The sequence below is a fragment of the Mustelus asterias genome, chromosome 29, assembly GCF_964213995.1.
Source record: "Mustelus asterias chromosome 29, sMusAst1.hap1.1, whole genome shotgun sequence".
NCBI classification, from domain to species: Eukaryota; Metazoa; Chordata; class Chondrichthyes; order Carcharhiniformes; family Triakidae; genus Mustelus; species Mustelus asterias.
In genome coordinates, this window is record NC_135829.1 from 16696909 (window position 1) to 16709908 (window position 13000).

Consider the following 13000-nt stretch of genomic DNA (forward strand, 5'->3'; position numbering starts at 1 on the left):
AGATAAAATTTGATTTAATTTATTATTGTCACATATCTTAGAATACAGTGAAAAGTATTATTTTATGCTATACAGACAAAGTGTCCCTGGGATGAGAGAATTGTTGTACAAGGGGTTGAGTAAACTGGGTCTATATTTTCTGGAGTCTAGAAAAATATGAGAAGCGATCTCATTTAAAAATTCACGATTATGAATGGGGCGTGAGAAGCGGCTTCCCCTGGCTGGGGAATCTAGAACATGGGGGCACAGTTTCAGGATAAGGGGCCGATCATTTAGAATTGAGATGAGGAGACATTTCATCACTCGAAGGGTTGTGAATCTTTGGAATTCTCCACCCAAGAGTTGCGGATGTGCCATAAAATGGAAAAACAGATTGTTGCTCTCTCAAGTTATCAGGGAGGGCTATGGGGAGTAGCCAGGGAAGGAGACTGGGAGCCCAAGATCAGCCATGATCATACTGAACGGCACAGCAGACTCAACAAGTCATAGGGCATTCTCCAGCAACTATTTCTGATGTTCCTACATTCTTATGTAAATGTGGTGTTAAGAATTTATAATATAGCAAGTTGATAGGATGATCACAGATGCTATTTTTTTAATACCTCATATGTTCTAGTGGCTGAAAACACTCAATATATTTGAATTGATTTATTGTCACATGTATTAGCATACAGTGAAAGTATTGTTTCTTGCGCGCTATACAGACAAAGCATACCGTTCATAGAGAAGGAAAGGAGAGAGTGCAGAATGTAGTGTTACAGTCATAGCTAGGGTGTAGAGAAAGATCAACTTAGTGCGAGATAGGTCCATTCAAAAGTCTGATGGCAGCAGGGAAGAAGCTATTCTTCAGTCGGTTGGTACGTGATCTCAGACTTTTGTATCTTTTTCCTGACGGAAGGTGGTGGAAGAGAGAATGTCTGGGGTGCGTGGGGTCCTTTAATTATGCAGACTGTTTTTCTGAGGCAGCGGGAAGTGTAGACAGAGTCGACGGTTGGGAGGCTGGTTTGCGTGATGGACTGGGCTTCATTCATGACCCTTTGTAGTTTCTTTCAGCCTTGGACAGAGCAGGAGGAAGCCATACCAAGCTGTGATACAACCAGAAAGAATGCTTTCTATGGTGCATCTGTAAAAGTTGGTGAGAGTCGTAGCGGACAAGCCAAATATCACTGAGCCAGTGCAGACCCATAGGTTCCAGGTTCAAATCTAGAACTGCCAGCATCAAGCTTCAGCAAGAGTCGGCAGCTTCAGTGAGAGAATGAGAAAATTAACAAAACGTCAACTCAGTGTTAACTCTGTTTGTGTCTCCATAGATGCTGCCAAGCCTGCTGAGTATTTCGCTTTTATTCATAAACAAGCATTCATTACAAATCTGAACTTTGCTTGGATAATTTCTTCACGCTCATCAGCCAACCTCCTCTTTCACAGCAGGTGTACACACAAAAGATAATTTAATCACTCCAAAATTGCACAATATTGAAAAAAATCTAAATACACTGTCCTTGTGGCATTATTATACCCAGTGCATAGAAAGAAAGCATTCTTTCTGGTTGGTATCACAGCTTGGTATGGCTCCTGCTCTGCCCAAGACCGCAAGAAACTATAAAAGGTCATGAATGTAGCCCAATCCATCATGCAAACCAGCCTCTTATCCATTGACAAAGGGTCATCTGGACTCGAAACATCAGCTCGTTTCTCTCCTTACAGATGCTGCCAGACCCACTGAGATTTTCCAGCATTTTCTCTTTTGGTTTCAGATTCCAGCATCTGCAGTAATTTACTTTTAACCCATCCATTGACTTGGTCTACATTTCCTGCTGCCTCGGGAAAAGCAGCCAGCATAATTAAGGACCCCACGCACCCCGGACATTCTCTCTTCCACCATCTTCCGATAGGAAGAAGATAGTCTGAGGTCACGTACCAACCGACTCAAGAACAGCTTCTTCCCCGCTGCTGTCAGACTTTTGAATGGAACTACCTCACATTAAGTTGATCTTTCTCTACACCCTAGCTATGACTGTAACACTACATTCTGCACTCTCTCCTTTCCTTCTCTATGAACGGTATGCTTTGTCTGTATAGCGCGCAAGAAACAATACTTTGCACTGTATACCAATACATGTGACAATAATAAATCAAATCCCAATCACAAGGCACATGTGGTCAAATAACAAAAATATTTCCTTTCATCAGCTTTTGTGCAACTTTCATCAAAATAATTAGTGAATTGTGTTGCTTGGATGAGTCTTGTGATTGACAGGTGTTGGGAGTGAGGTGGGGGGGGGGCATTAATAATATGGACTTTGGCCGCTGTCGTCAGAGTCAAGTCAGTCAGGTCTCAACAATAATGATTAACCACTTGTTCAACTGTCAAGCTCTGCAGATTCAAGTGGTGGGAAAAGCCCATTCCCGCACCAAAGACAGCTTCAGCAACAGCTATGAATCCAGTGTGGTACGTTAGAGGTGAAAAAAAAAACCCTTCATAATTTTAAGTAAAGCATCAAAAGTTTTGAAGAAGCTAGAATAAATAAAGTATTTGTATCTTAAGCAAATACTGCAAATTCATTGGAGGAGCAAAGGGAAAATAATTCTCCAACATAAAGGAATCAATAAAACTGGTTTTGGAATACTGGTAACTTGGCAGAAATAACACCCATAGCCAATTGATGAATTATTTATCTGTAAAATGTAAAAGGCGTTGACGGAATTGGAATTGTTCAGAAATCAGGGCCACCTCCTTGCCAGAACCTGCAACTATACAGTTACACAACTATGCACTTACAGAGCGCAAGTGTTCACATTGAAGCAGTTTCAATGTTAAGTGACTTTGTTGTATAAAGGTGAGGGGCAAATCCGTGTTGAAATTTAAACTACAGCAAAACCACAGTTGTAAACTGGATCAATTGAAGTACGTACAAGTGAGGATATTGACTGGATGGTTATTTGAGCATAGGTACACTTGCTGACAAGAGTTGAGTAGAATCAGGAGGTACATACCTGTAACGTTTCACTCTGAATAAATCTATTCCAAGTAAAGACTGGCTCTGTATTTTTCCCTTCAACAACCGGTTACACCGGTGCCCCACAAGGCTGTGTCCTTAGCCCCTTACTATACTCCTTATACACATGACTGTGCGGCCTAATTCCCCTCCAATTCAATTTTCAAGTTTGTTGATGACACCAGCGTAGTGAGTCAGATCTCAAACAACGATGAGACGGAGCACAGGAAAGAGGTAGAGAATCTGGTGCAATGACAATAACCTCTCTCTCAACGTCAGTAAAACAAAGGAGATCGTCTTCAACTTCAAGAAGAATAGTGGAGGACATGCCACTGTCTACATCAACAGGGATGAAGTGGAAATGGTTGAGACCTTCAAGTTTCTAGGTGTCCAGATCACCAACAACCTGTCCTGGTCCCTTCCATGCTGACGCTATAGTTAAGAAAGCCCACCAATGCCTCTACTTTCTTTGGATACTAAGAAAATTTGGCATGTCAGCTACGACTCTCACCAACTTTCACAGATACAGCTAGAAAGAATACTTTTTATGGTATATCACCAGTGTAGTGGGTCGGATCTCAAACAATGAGATGGAGTACAGGAAAGAGGTAGAGAATCTGGTGCGATGACAATAACCTCTCTCACAACGTCAGTAAAACGAAGGAGCATAGTGGAGGACTTCAAGAAGCATAATGGAGGATGGGTTTGACTCCTGCTCTGTCCCAGTCTGCAAAAAACTACAAAGGGTCGGGAACGAAGCCCAGTCTGTCAGGCAAACTAGCAATTGACTGTCTACACTTCCCGCTCCCTCGGAAAAGCAGCCAGCATAATCAAGGACCCCACGCACCCCGACATACTCTCTTCCGTCGGCAAAAAGATACAAAAGTCTGAGGTCACGTACCAACCGACTCAAGAACAGCTTCTTCCCTGCTGCCATCAGACTTTTGAATGGACCTACTATATACTAAGCTTATCTTTTTCAACAACCTAGCTATGACTGCAACACTACATTCTGCACTCTCTCCTTTCCTTCTCTATCAACGGTATGCTTTGTCTGTATAGCGTGCAAAAAACAATGCTTTTCGCTGTATACCAATATACGTGACAATAATAAATCAAATCAAAAATTATCGGGGTGTAAGAATAACCATAGTAAATGCCATCTTGGCCTGGGTCTGCAGACCACGTTGGAATATCTGATTGCTGCAGTGTAATTCAATGTAATTGCTTACTGTTAAATTCTATGTGGATGCTGAAGAGAACCAAATTCAACTCGGAGGTGTTCAGTTTTGTTTTTTGATGAGGAATACTGTGGAGCTCAACGGTATGCAGTTAAGTCGCCCACTACGAACAAGCTTGAATCACCTCGTCTGATAACAGTTCAAAAATCAGATACATCATCTCAACATTTGCATCAACTATGACGGGTCTACCAAATACTGTGATAAAGTTTCAAACTTAAATTCTGAAGACAACAAAATTCTGGATGCAATTTTTTAAAAAAACAACTACTTTTAGGATGTCGATTACCGAAAAGGGAAAGTGCTTAAGCAAAAAGGGGAGATGTGCTTCAAACTCAAATGACCTATTTAATATAAACATTTCTTTGTCTCTCAAAAAGATTTGCATGCCTTTATTTGTAACATATGACTGTTAGCAAATCTTCCTTTTAAATTCCAGTAAAATAAGTTGAAAGAATTCTACTCTGACCCTTCACAAACTGACTACTTTGAAAGCTGCTAAGACTAAGGCTACTCCAGCTGTGAAGGTACTGTCCATCTGTGCAGGTTAGAAATCTGGAAACATGCAGAGCACTTGCACGGGTAGGCTATTATCACATACATCACTGCAGCAAATTAAGAGACAAGTGCATTCGTGGGGTCACACCTGCATTATGGTACAATGGAAAACATGAAAGCAAACTAACCAACCCTCAAGAGACACGAGAGCACGGTATGCTGTGAGATAATAAGAATTCTTTTCCAAAATAAAAGCACTGATTTAACCTTGGAGGCTGATTAAAAACAAAGACAATTAGGGGGTCTATACTATTTTGGAAGAATGAGTAAAATGTGATGGGAGGAAAATTAAAGGCTTCCATTTATTTCTTATATGTTGGGAAAAGACAATTCTCCTTTTAAACTCAATTTGAATCACTAAGCTTATCCACAGAGAAGCCCTACGGTGTAGAACGAGGCCATTTGGCTCATCAAGCCTGCACCGACAACAGTCCCACCCAGGCCCCAAGCCCCGTAACCACATGTATTTACCCTGCTAATGCCCCTGACACTAAGGGGCATGTCCAATCAACCTCACCCACACATCTTTGGAGTGTGGGAGGAAACCCAAGCAGACACGGGGAGAACATGCAAACTCCACGCAGACAGTGATCCGAGGCCGGAATGGAACCCGGGTCCCTGGCGCTATGAGGCAGCGGTGCTAGCTGCCGTGCCGCCCAAAATTGAGAACTTGATTTTAAAAGGCAATTTTAGTAGATTATAACGAAACAGTGAATGGGTATTATCTTCCTGCAGGGTTTTATTTTGTCAAAGACGAAAATCTCATTTCCAACAACTTAATCCAGATTGACTCAGTGTCAGAACCACATATTCGAGCTAGGTTTAGTTATCATTAAATACAAGTTGCAGGGATGATGATAAAAAGCGTGTCTTCAAAATCCTGGAATTTTGGCAGGACAGGAGGAATGCCAGAACAACACACAATCTGACAGGAACAGATAAACAGAGCATCGTACACACAGAACAAAGAAAAGTTAAACAATGGTTGAAATAATGACTCATCATTTCTTTCAATGCAATGGAAAACAATTGTGATGTTGCTTTTCAAACATTATGCCGGCTAAAACAAGCAATACAAGAAAACTGCTCACTCTGTCTAGTATTATCCACCAAGGGGGGAAAAAAATGGACCGTCAAAATTTCAATCAAAATAGAGAAAATAACAGTCAGCTGCAGAGGTGAAATTGCTCCGATCAACAATTTTAACAAAAAATAAAGTTTGGGAAACACGAAATGGGAACTCAGTTGCAGAGGTGAAATTGTTAAGGTGAAAGTTACGAAGAGAGGTTGGGTAGGATTGGGCTGTTTTCGTTGGAGCAGGGAAGATCGAGGGGCGACCTGATTGAGGTGTTCAAGATTATGAGGGGCATGGACAGGGTGGATTGGGAGCAGCTGTTCCCCTTAGTTGAAGGGTCAGTCAGGAGGGGACGCAAGTTAAAAAAGTGAGGGGTGGGAGGTTTAGAGGGGGTTTCAGGAAAAACTTTTTTTTACTCGGAGGGTGGTGACGGTCCGGAATGCGCTGCCTGAGAGGGTGGTGGAGGGGGGGAGGGGGGTATGTCTCACATCCTTGGGGAGGGGGGGGGGGGATGTCTCACATCCTTTTAAAAAGTACCTGGATGAGTACCTGGCACCCCATAACATTCAAGGCTATGGGCCAAGTGCTGGCAAGTGGAATTAGGTGGGCAGGTCATAGAACCATAGAATCCCTACAGTGCAGAAAGAGGCCATTTGGCCCATCAAGTCTGCACCGACCACAATCCCACCCAACCCTACCCCCATATCCCTACATATTTACCCACTAATCCCTCTAAGCTACGCATCTCGGGACACCGAGGGGCAATTTAGCATAGCCAATCAACCTAACCCGCACATCTTTGGACTGTGGGAGGAAACCGGAGCACCCGGAGGAAACCCACTCAGACACAGGGAGAACGTGCAAACTCCACACAGACAGTGACCCAAGCCGGGAATCGAACCCGAGTCCCTGGAGCTGCGAAGCAGCAGTGCTAACCATTGTGCTACCGTGCCACCCAGAACATCTGATTTCTATGTCAGGGCTATGTCGAGGTCAGGGCATTTCATGCGTCAGTGCAGACTCAATGGGCCGAAGAGCGTCTTCTGCACTGTAGTAATCTGTGATTCTGTGCTCTGATCAACAATTTTAAATAAAGTTTGGGAAACAAAAAGGGAACTCATCTCAACTTCTCGGATGAAGTAACTTTAGCCCCTTGATAACCAGAGGGAGCCAAAACAACAACTTTCTCTTTTGCTGGTTACTGAAATGTAGCCAAAGCACCTTTTTGGACTGCAGTCTACAAAAACATGGAAGTTATTCTAGAAATATACATTGAATGCCAACAGAAGTAGGTATTCAATAACTGCAGAATGGACAAAGTTGGAACCGCTGACAATGGAAGGTCTTTGGAGCTATGTTTAGTCAGAAAATTCCAAACAGCCAGCCTCAAACAATTTGCAGCTCTTCAAATTTAATGGCCAGAATTTCCAAGGATCGTGCAATCTGGGATTTGTGCTGTGACGCGCCCCGATCTTTCCCTTGAGAACTGAACCTGGAAAAGTCGCCGGAATCAGCGTCAGCAATCGTAATGGCAAATCTCAGAAGCAGCATGGTGAATGGCTCATGCCATCTGCATCAATTAAGCATGATCTGAGTCATAGAAATCAGATACACTGAGGTTTTACAATGCAGTAAAACGATGGCAAAGTGGTTAGCGCTGCTGCCTCACAGCACCAGGTTCAATTCCCAGCTTGGGTCACTGTTTGTGTGGAGTCTGCACATTAAAGTTAATTAGTCACAAGTAGCCTTACATTAACACTGCAATAAAATTACTGTGAAAACCTCATCGACACACTCGGGCGCCTGTTCGGGTACACTGAGGGAGAATTTAGCATGGCCAATGCACCTAACCAGCATGTCTTTCGGACTGTGGGAGGAAACCGGAGAACCCGGAGGAAACACAAGCAGACATGGGGAGAACATGCAGACTCCGCACAGACAGTGGCCCAAGCCAGGAATCAAACCTGGGTCCCTGGTGCTGTGAGGCAGCAGAGCTAACCACTGTGCCACCACGCACCACCTCCATGTCTGCGTGGGCTTCCTCCCACAGTCCGAAAGATGTGCTGGTTAGGTGGATTCCACAGATCCGATATCTTCGAACAGGTGCCGGAATGTGGCGACTGGGGGATTTTCACAGTAACTTCATTGCAGTGTTAATGTAAGCCTACTTGTGACACTAATAAATATACTTTAAAATAATCATGTGCACCAACTTCAATACTAACTACTGAACCTGCACTCAAGGGGTATTGCACAGCCAGTTACAAAAGCCTCCTGCAAGCTTTTCCCAGCTGCTTTATAATATAAAAGAAATCCAATGTTATAACTTGCATGGTTATAACAGGACATTACCAAAAAAACATTTTAATGGCTGCCATCCTCACAAGTATCCAATTCCTACTTAAGTAGTCACCCAAATTCTATGAATACACAGCGTTTTAGGGGCAGCCCAGTAGCACAGTGGTTAGCACTGCTCCTTCACAGTGCCAGAGACCCAGGTTCAATTCCCAGTTTAGGTCACTGTCTCTGTGGAGTCTGCACATTCTTCCCATGTCTGCGTGTGTTTCCTCCCACACTCCAAAGACGTGCGGGTTAGGTTGATTGGCCATGGCAAATTTCCCCTTAGTGTCAGGGGGATCAGAACACAGAAAAGCTACAGCACAAACAGGCCCTTCGGCCCACAAGTTGCGCCGAACATGTCCCTACCTACTAGGCTTACCTATAACCCTCTATCTTACTAACTTCCATGAACTTATCCAAGAAGTCTCTTAAAAGACCCTATCGAATCCGCCTCCACCACCACTACTGGCAGCCGATTCCACACACTCACCACCCTGAGTGAAAAACTTAGCCCTAATATCTCCTCTGTACCTACTCCCCAGCACCCTAAACCTGTGACCTCTTGTGGCAACCATTTCAGCCCTGGGTAAAAGCCTCTGAGAATCCACTCTATCAGTACCTCTCAACATCTATCAGGTCACCTCTCATGCTTCGCTTCTCCAAGGAGAAAAGACCTAGCTCTCTCAACCTATCCTCATAAGGCATCCTCATAAGGATTAGTAGAGTAAGTATGTGGGGTTATGGGGGTAAGGCCTGGGTGGGATTGCTGTCAGTACAGGCTCAATGGGCTGAGTGCCCTCCTTCTGCACTGCAGGGATTCTATTTGGATGCTGGCTAACAAATGGTGTTCTGTGGTTTTAGATGTAGTTAAGTTATAGGGCGGCACAGTAGCACAGTGGTTAGCACTGCTGCTTCACAGCTCCAGGGACCTGGGTTCAATTCCCGGCTTGGGTCACTGTCTGTGTGGAGTTTGCACATTCTCCTCGTGTCTGCGTGGGTTTCCTCCGGGTGCTCTGGTTTCCTCCCACAGTCCAAAGATGTGCGGGTTAGGTTGATTGGCTATGCTAAAAGAAATTGCCCTTAGTGTCCTGCGATGCGTAGGTTAGAGGGATTAGTGGGTAAAATATGTAGGGATATGGGGGTAGGGCCTGGGTGGGATTGTGGTCGGTGCAGACTCAATGGGCCGAATGGCCTCTTTCTGTACTGTTAGGTTTCTATGAAGTTTATGTATAGTCTAATTATGCAATATTCAGCTAAAATTAAATAATTCCCCTCTTTTGACATAAAAGGCACAATATAAAAACAGAATTTTAAAGGCCCTTTATTCATAATAGCTTTTGCAACAGGGAAACCCAGCCCCAATTTGGGAGCAAAATAAGGTACAAGGCTGTCAATGCACTTGATGGCAGCACATATCTCCAAAATTACGAAACATTAGCTTCCCCAACAAAACAAACACCCGATGACATCAAAATTACATTCTCAAAATTAGCCAAAAAAAAAAACAAAAGCCTCTTTCTGTGCTACGAAATTCCACAGATCCGATATCTTCAGCAATGTACTAAAACAAGCCAGAAATTGAAAAGAGGACCTTCAATCTTGGAACACCTCTTTTGCATATGCAGAGTTTTTGCAGAATGGAAGATGCAGGGAGGTGAATGCATGTTTGCACGAATGTACAGGCTTCCACCCCAAGCTGATCTGCTGGATCCATTTACTCTACGTGTACATCTGCCCAGACCCAGATATTTCTTGGCCGTCGCACAGGAATAGATTTGCAATGTCATGCAAGCAGAATAAAATGATCCAGCCTTAAGTATCCAACGTTGATGAATCTGTAGCTTTACACATTTAAAACATTCCATTTTCACAAACAATCTCAGCCCCACCATACTGAATTTAGTCTCACACAAAGCTCTTCATATTTAAAAAAAGGAAGAGATGTTCGAATACTGAACATGACAGGCAACATAATGTAAAAGGCTCCCTTCAACTGAAAATACCACATAGGGGTTTGTGTGAAGGGAACTAGGCAACATTTGCCTGGAACAATCGAATGAAAATTCATCAAAGAAAGATAAATACTGAAAAAAAACGCGTTTTATTTGGAATAATCTGCATTAAAACAAAAGACAAAAAGAGCTAATAGATCCTGCCAAACCCTCACTCCCCTCAAGAGCTTTTCATAAGGAGGATGAATTAAAAATCGACATGGAGAAATCTCTGGCAGCAATTGTTCCTTTTTGATTGCCTCGGGGGATAGCAGATTGTAAAAGTGGATGTTGGTGGCAAAGCAGGACCAAGGGATATAAAAAGAGTTGAAAATGCTGAGATATGAGGGGGTAATTCAGCGCTCCACAGCTGCTGACAGTCAGTCACCTTCCAACGCAGTCAGAGCTCTGCATGGGGGAGCAGGCCGCCCCTCCTGTCAGCGCCACTACCCCGCTCCACGCACACACACATATATATATACACCCCGTGTCCAAAGACAAAAGGCGCCGCCATTGCAATCCCTTCCCGACCTCCCCTCATCCCTGTCACATACTCACAGCCTTCCCCGCTCCGCCACTGCCGCTTCCCGCCCCGCCGGCACCGCACGGGTTAATGGAGCCCTGTTGACCAACTCCACATCCGGGGACCTTACCAGGACAACCGGAAGGAAGTGCTTCTGCGCGCTCGGCTTCAAAGCCCCGCCCCCCTTCTCTCCTAACCCCGCCCATGTGCCCTCTATAATCCCTCCCTTGTCCTCGCCTCCTCCTCTAACCCCGCCCACTAACTCTCAATTCCCCGCCCCCATTTCCTCCGAATCTATCCCCGCACCTGTTCCCTCCTCTAGCCCCGCCTCCTCCTCCTCCCCCTTTACTCAACTCTCTCCACTAACTTCGCCCCGCCCCCTCCTCGAACGTCGGCCCCACCCCCCGTCGGATAACTCCGCCCCCTCGCCTTTTATCCCGCCCCCTCCCTCCAGCCTTGCGTCCTCTCCCAAATACCGCGGCCTCCCCAACCCCGCCCCTCCACCCTTCCCTCTATCCCCGCCCCTCCCCAGTCCCGCCCCTCCACCCTTCCCTCTATCCCGCCCCTCCCCAGTCCTCGCCCCTCCCCTCCCCAGCCCCGCCCCTCCACCCTTCCAACTATCCCCGCCCCTCCCCAGCCCCGCCCCCCACCCATCCAACTATCCCCGCCCCTCCCCAGCCCTCGCCCCTCCCCTCCACAGCCCCGCCCCTCCACCCATACAACTATCCCCGCCATCTCCCTCTAATCCCACCCCCTTTCCTATCCCCCGCCCCATCTCAGCGCAGCCCTCCACCCCGCCCCTTTAAATACCTCCTCTTTCCCCTCCTCTCCCCATACCCCTCTCACGCTCTTCCTCCTTCCCTTTACCATTTCTCCTTTTCCCAGTTCTACCACCCCCTTCATTTCCAACCCCCCCTGCCCCCCTCCCCCCCTCCCCCCCAGCCCCGGTAAAGCAGGCTGGGCACTGCGCCTGCGCGGGACCCTGGCGGGCGGTTGGTGGGGGCGGGGCTGTTTGGTTTGAAAGCCGCGCTCGAGACGCCGCCGCGCGGGAGGAGCGGCGCAGCGGGATTGGCTGTTTAGGGGCGCAGGTGCGCCTGTGGGTGCCACGCGCGGGAAGGCCTGGCGTTGAGGGGCAGGGGCTGAAGGCTCGGGTATAAAAGGAGCCTGCGCCAGAGGGAGAGGTCAGAGCGTCCGCGGGGGGCGGTGGCTTGATGGGGGTGGTTTATTAGTGTGCTTCCAAGGTGAAGAGCCTGGAAACCTTATGGTTGATGGGTTAGTTTTTAATTGATGTACTGCAGTGGTTCCCAAACTTTTTGCACTGGGCCGCAATTTCAGAATAAAAATTTGCTCGCCACACCAAATTTTTTATTGATAAGAAATACATTCAAAAACACAAAAAATCTCCTAGCAGTGCTTGATCCATAACATAGAACACAACTACTTTATAATATCATGGGACATCCAGAAAGTATAAAACAATGCTTGTTTAAACCATGTTTAAATGTTTCTTTGATTGTCCTTGAATCTTCCCGCCACACTTGCCATCCTCTCTCGCCGCACCAGTGTGGCGCGCCGCACCCTTTGGGAACCACTGATGTACTGAATGTGTTCTGTTTTTATTTATTAGTGTCGTAAGTGGGCTTACATTTACACTACAATGAAGTTATGGTGCAAATCCCCCGGTCCACACTCCGGCGCCTGTTCGGGTACACTGAGGGAGAATTTAGCACGGCCAATGCACCCTAACCAGCACGTCTTTCAGACTGTGGGAGGAAACCGGAGCACCCGGAGGAAACCCACGCAGACATGGGGAGAACATACAGACTCCACACAGATAGTGACCCAAGCCGGGAATCGAACCCGGGTCCCTGGTACTGTGAGTGCTAACCACTGTGCCGCCGTGTTGCTGGAATGTTACCATCATACTGTACAGTTCTGGTCACCCTATTATAGAAAGGATATTATTAAAGTAGAAAGAGTGCCGAAAAGATTTACTAGGATGCTACCAGGACTTGATGGTTTGAGTTATAAGGATAGACTGGGACTTTTTTCCCTGCAGATTAGGGGTGATCTTAGGGGTGATGTCTGTAAAATAATGAGGGGCATAGATCAGTTAGATAGTCAATGTCTTTTCCCAAAGGTAGGGGAGTTTAAAACTAGAGGGCATAGGATTAAAGGGAATGATACAAAAGGGTCCAGAGGGGCAATATTTTCAGAGCAAGGAGTGTCTGGAACGAGCTGCCAAAGGTGGTAGAGATGGGTACAATTTTGTCTTT

General features: G+C 45.8%; 1 protein-coding gene across 1 annotated transcript in view; it reads right to left on the reverse strand.

Annotated features, from left to right (window-relative positions):
- herc1 (HECT and RLD domain containing E3 ubiquitin protein ligase family member 1) overlaps positions 1-10819 on the reverse strand; it is a 265419-nt gene extending 254600 nt beyond the window's left edge. Inside the window, exon 1 of the mRNA XM_078199818.1 lies at positions 10760-10819. The gene's annotated coding sequence lies outside the window, so the exon portion shown is untranslated. The remainder of the gene's footprint in view (positions 1-10759) is intronic.
- Between the last annotated feature and the right edge of the window lie 2181 nt (positions 10820-13000).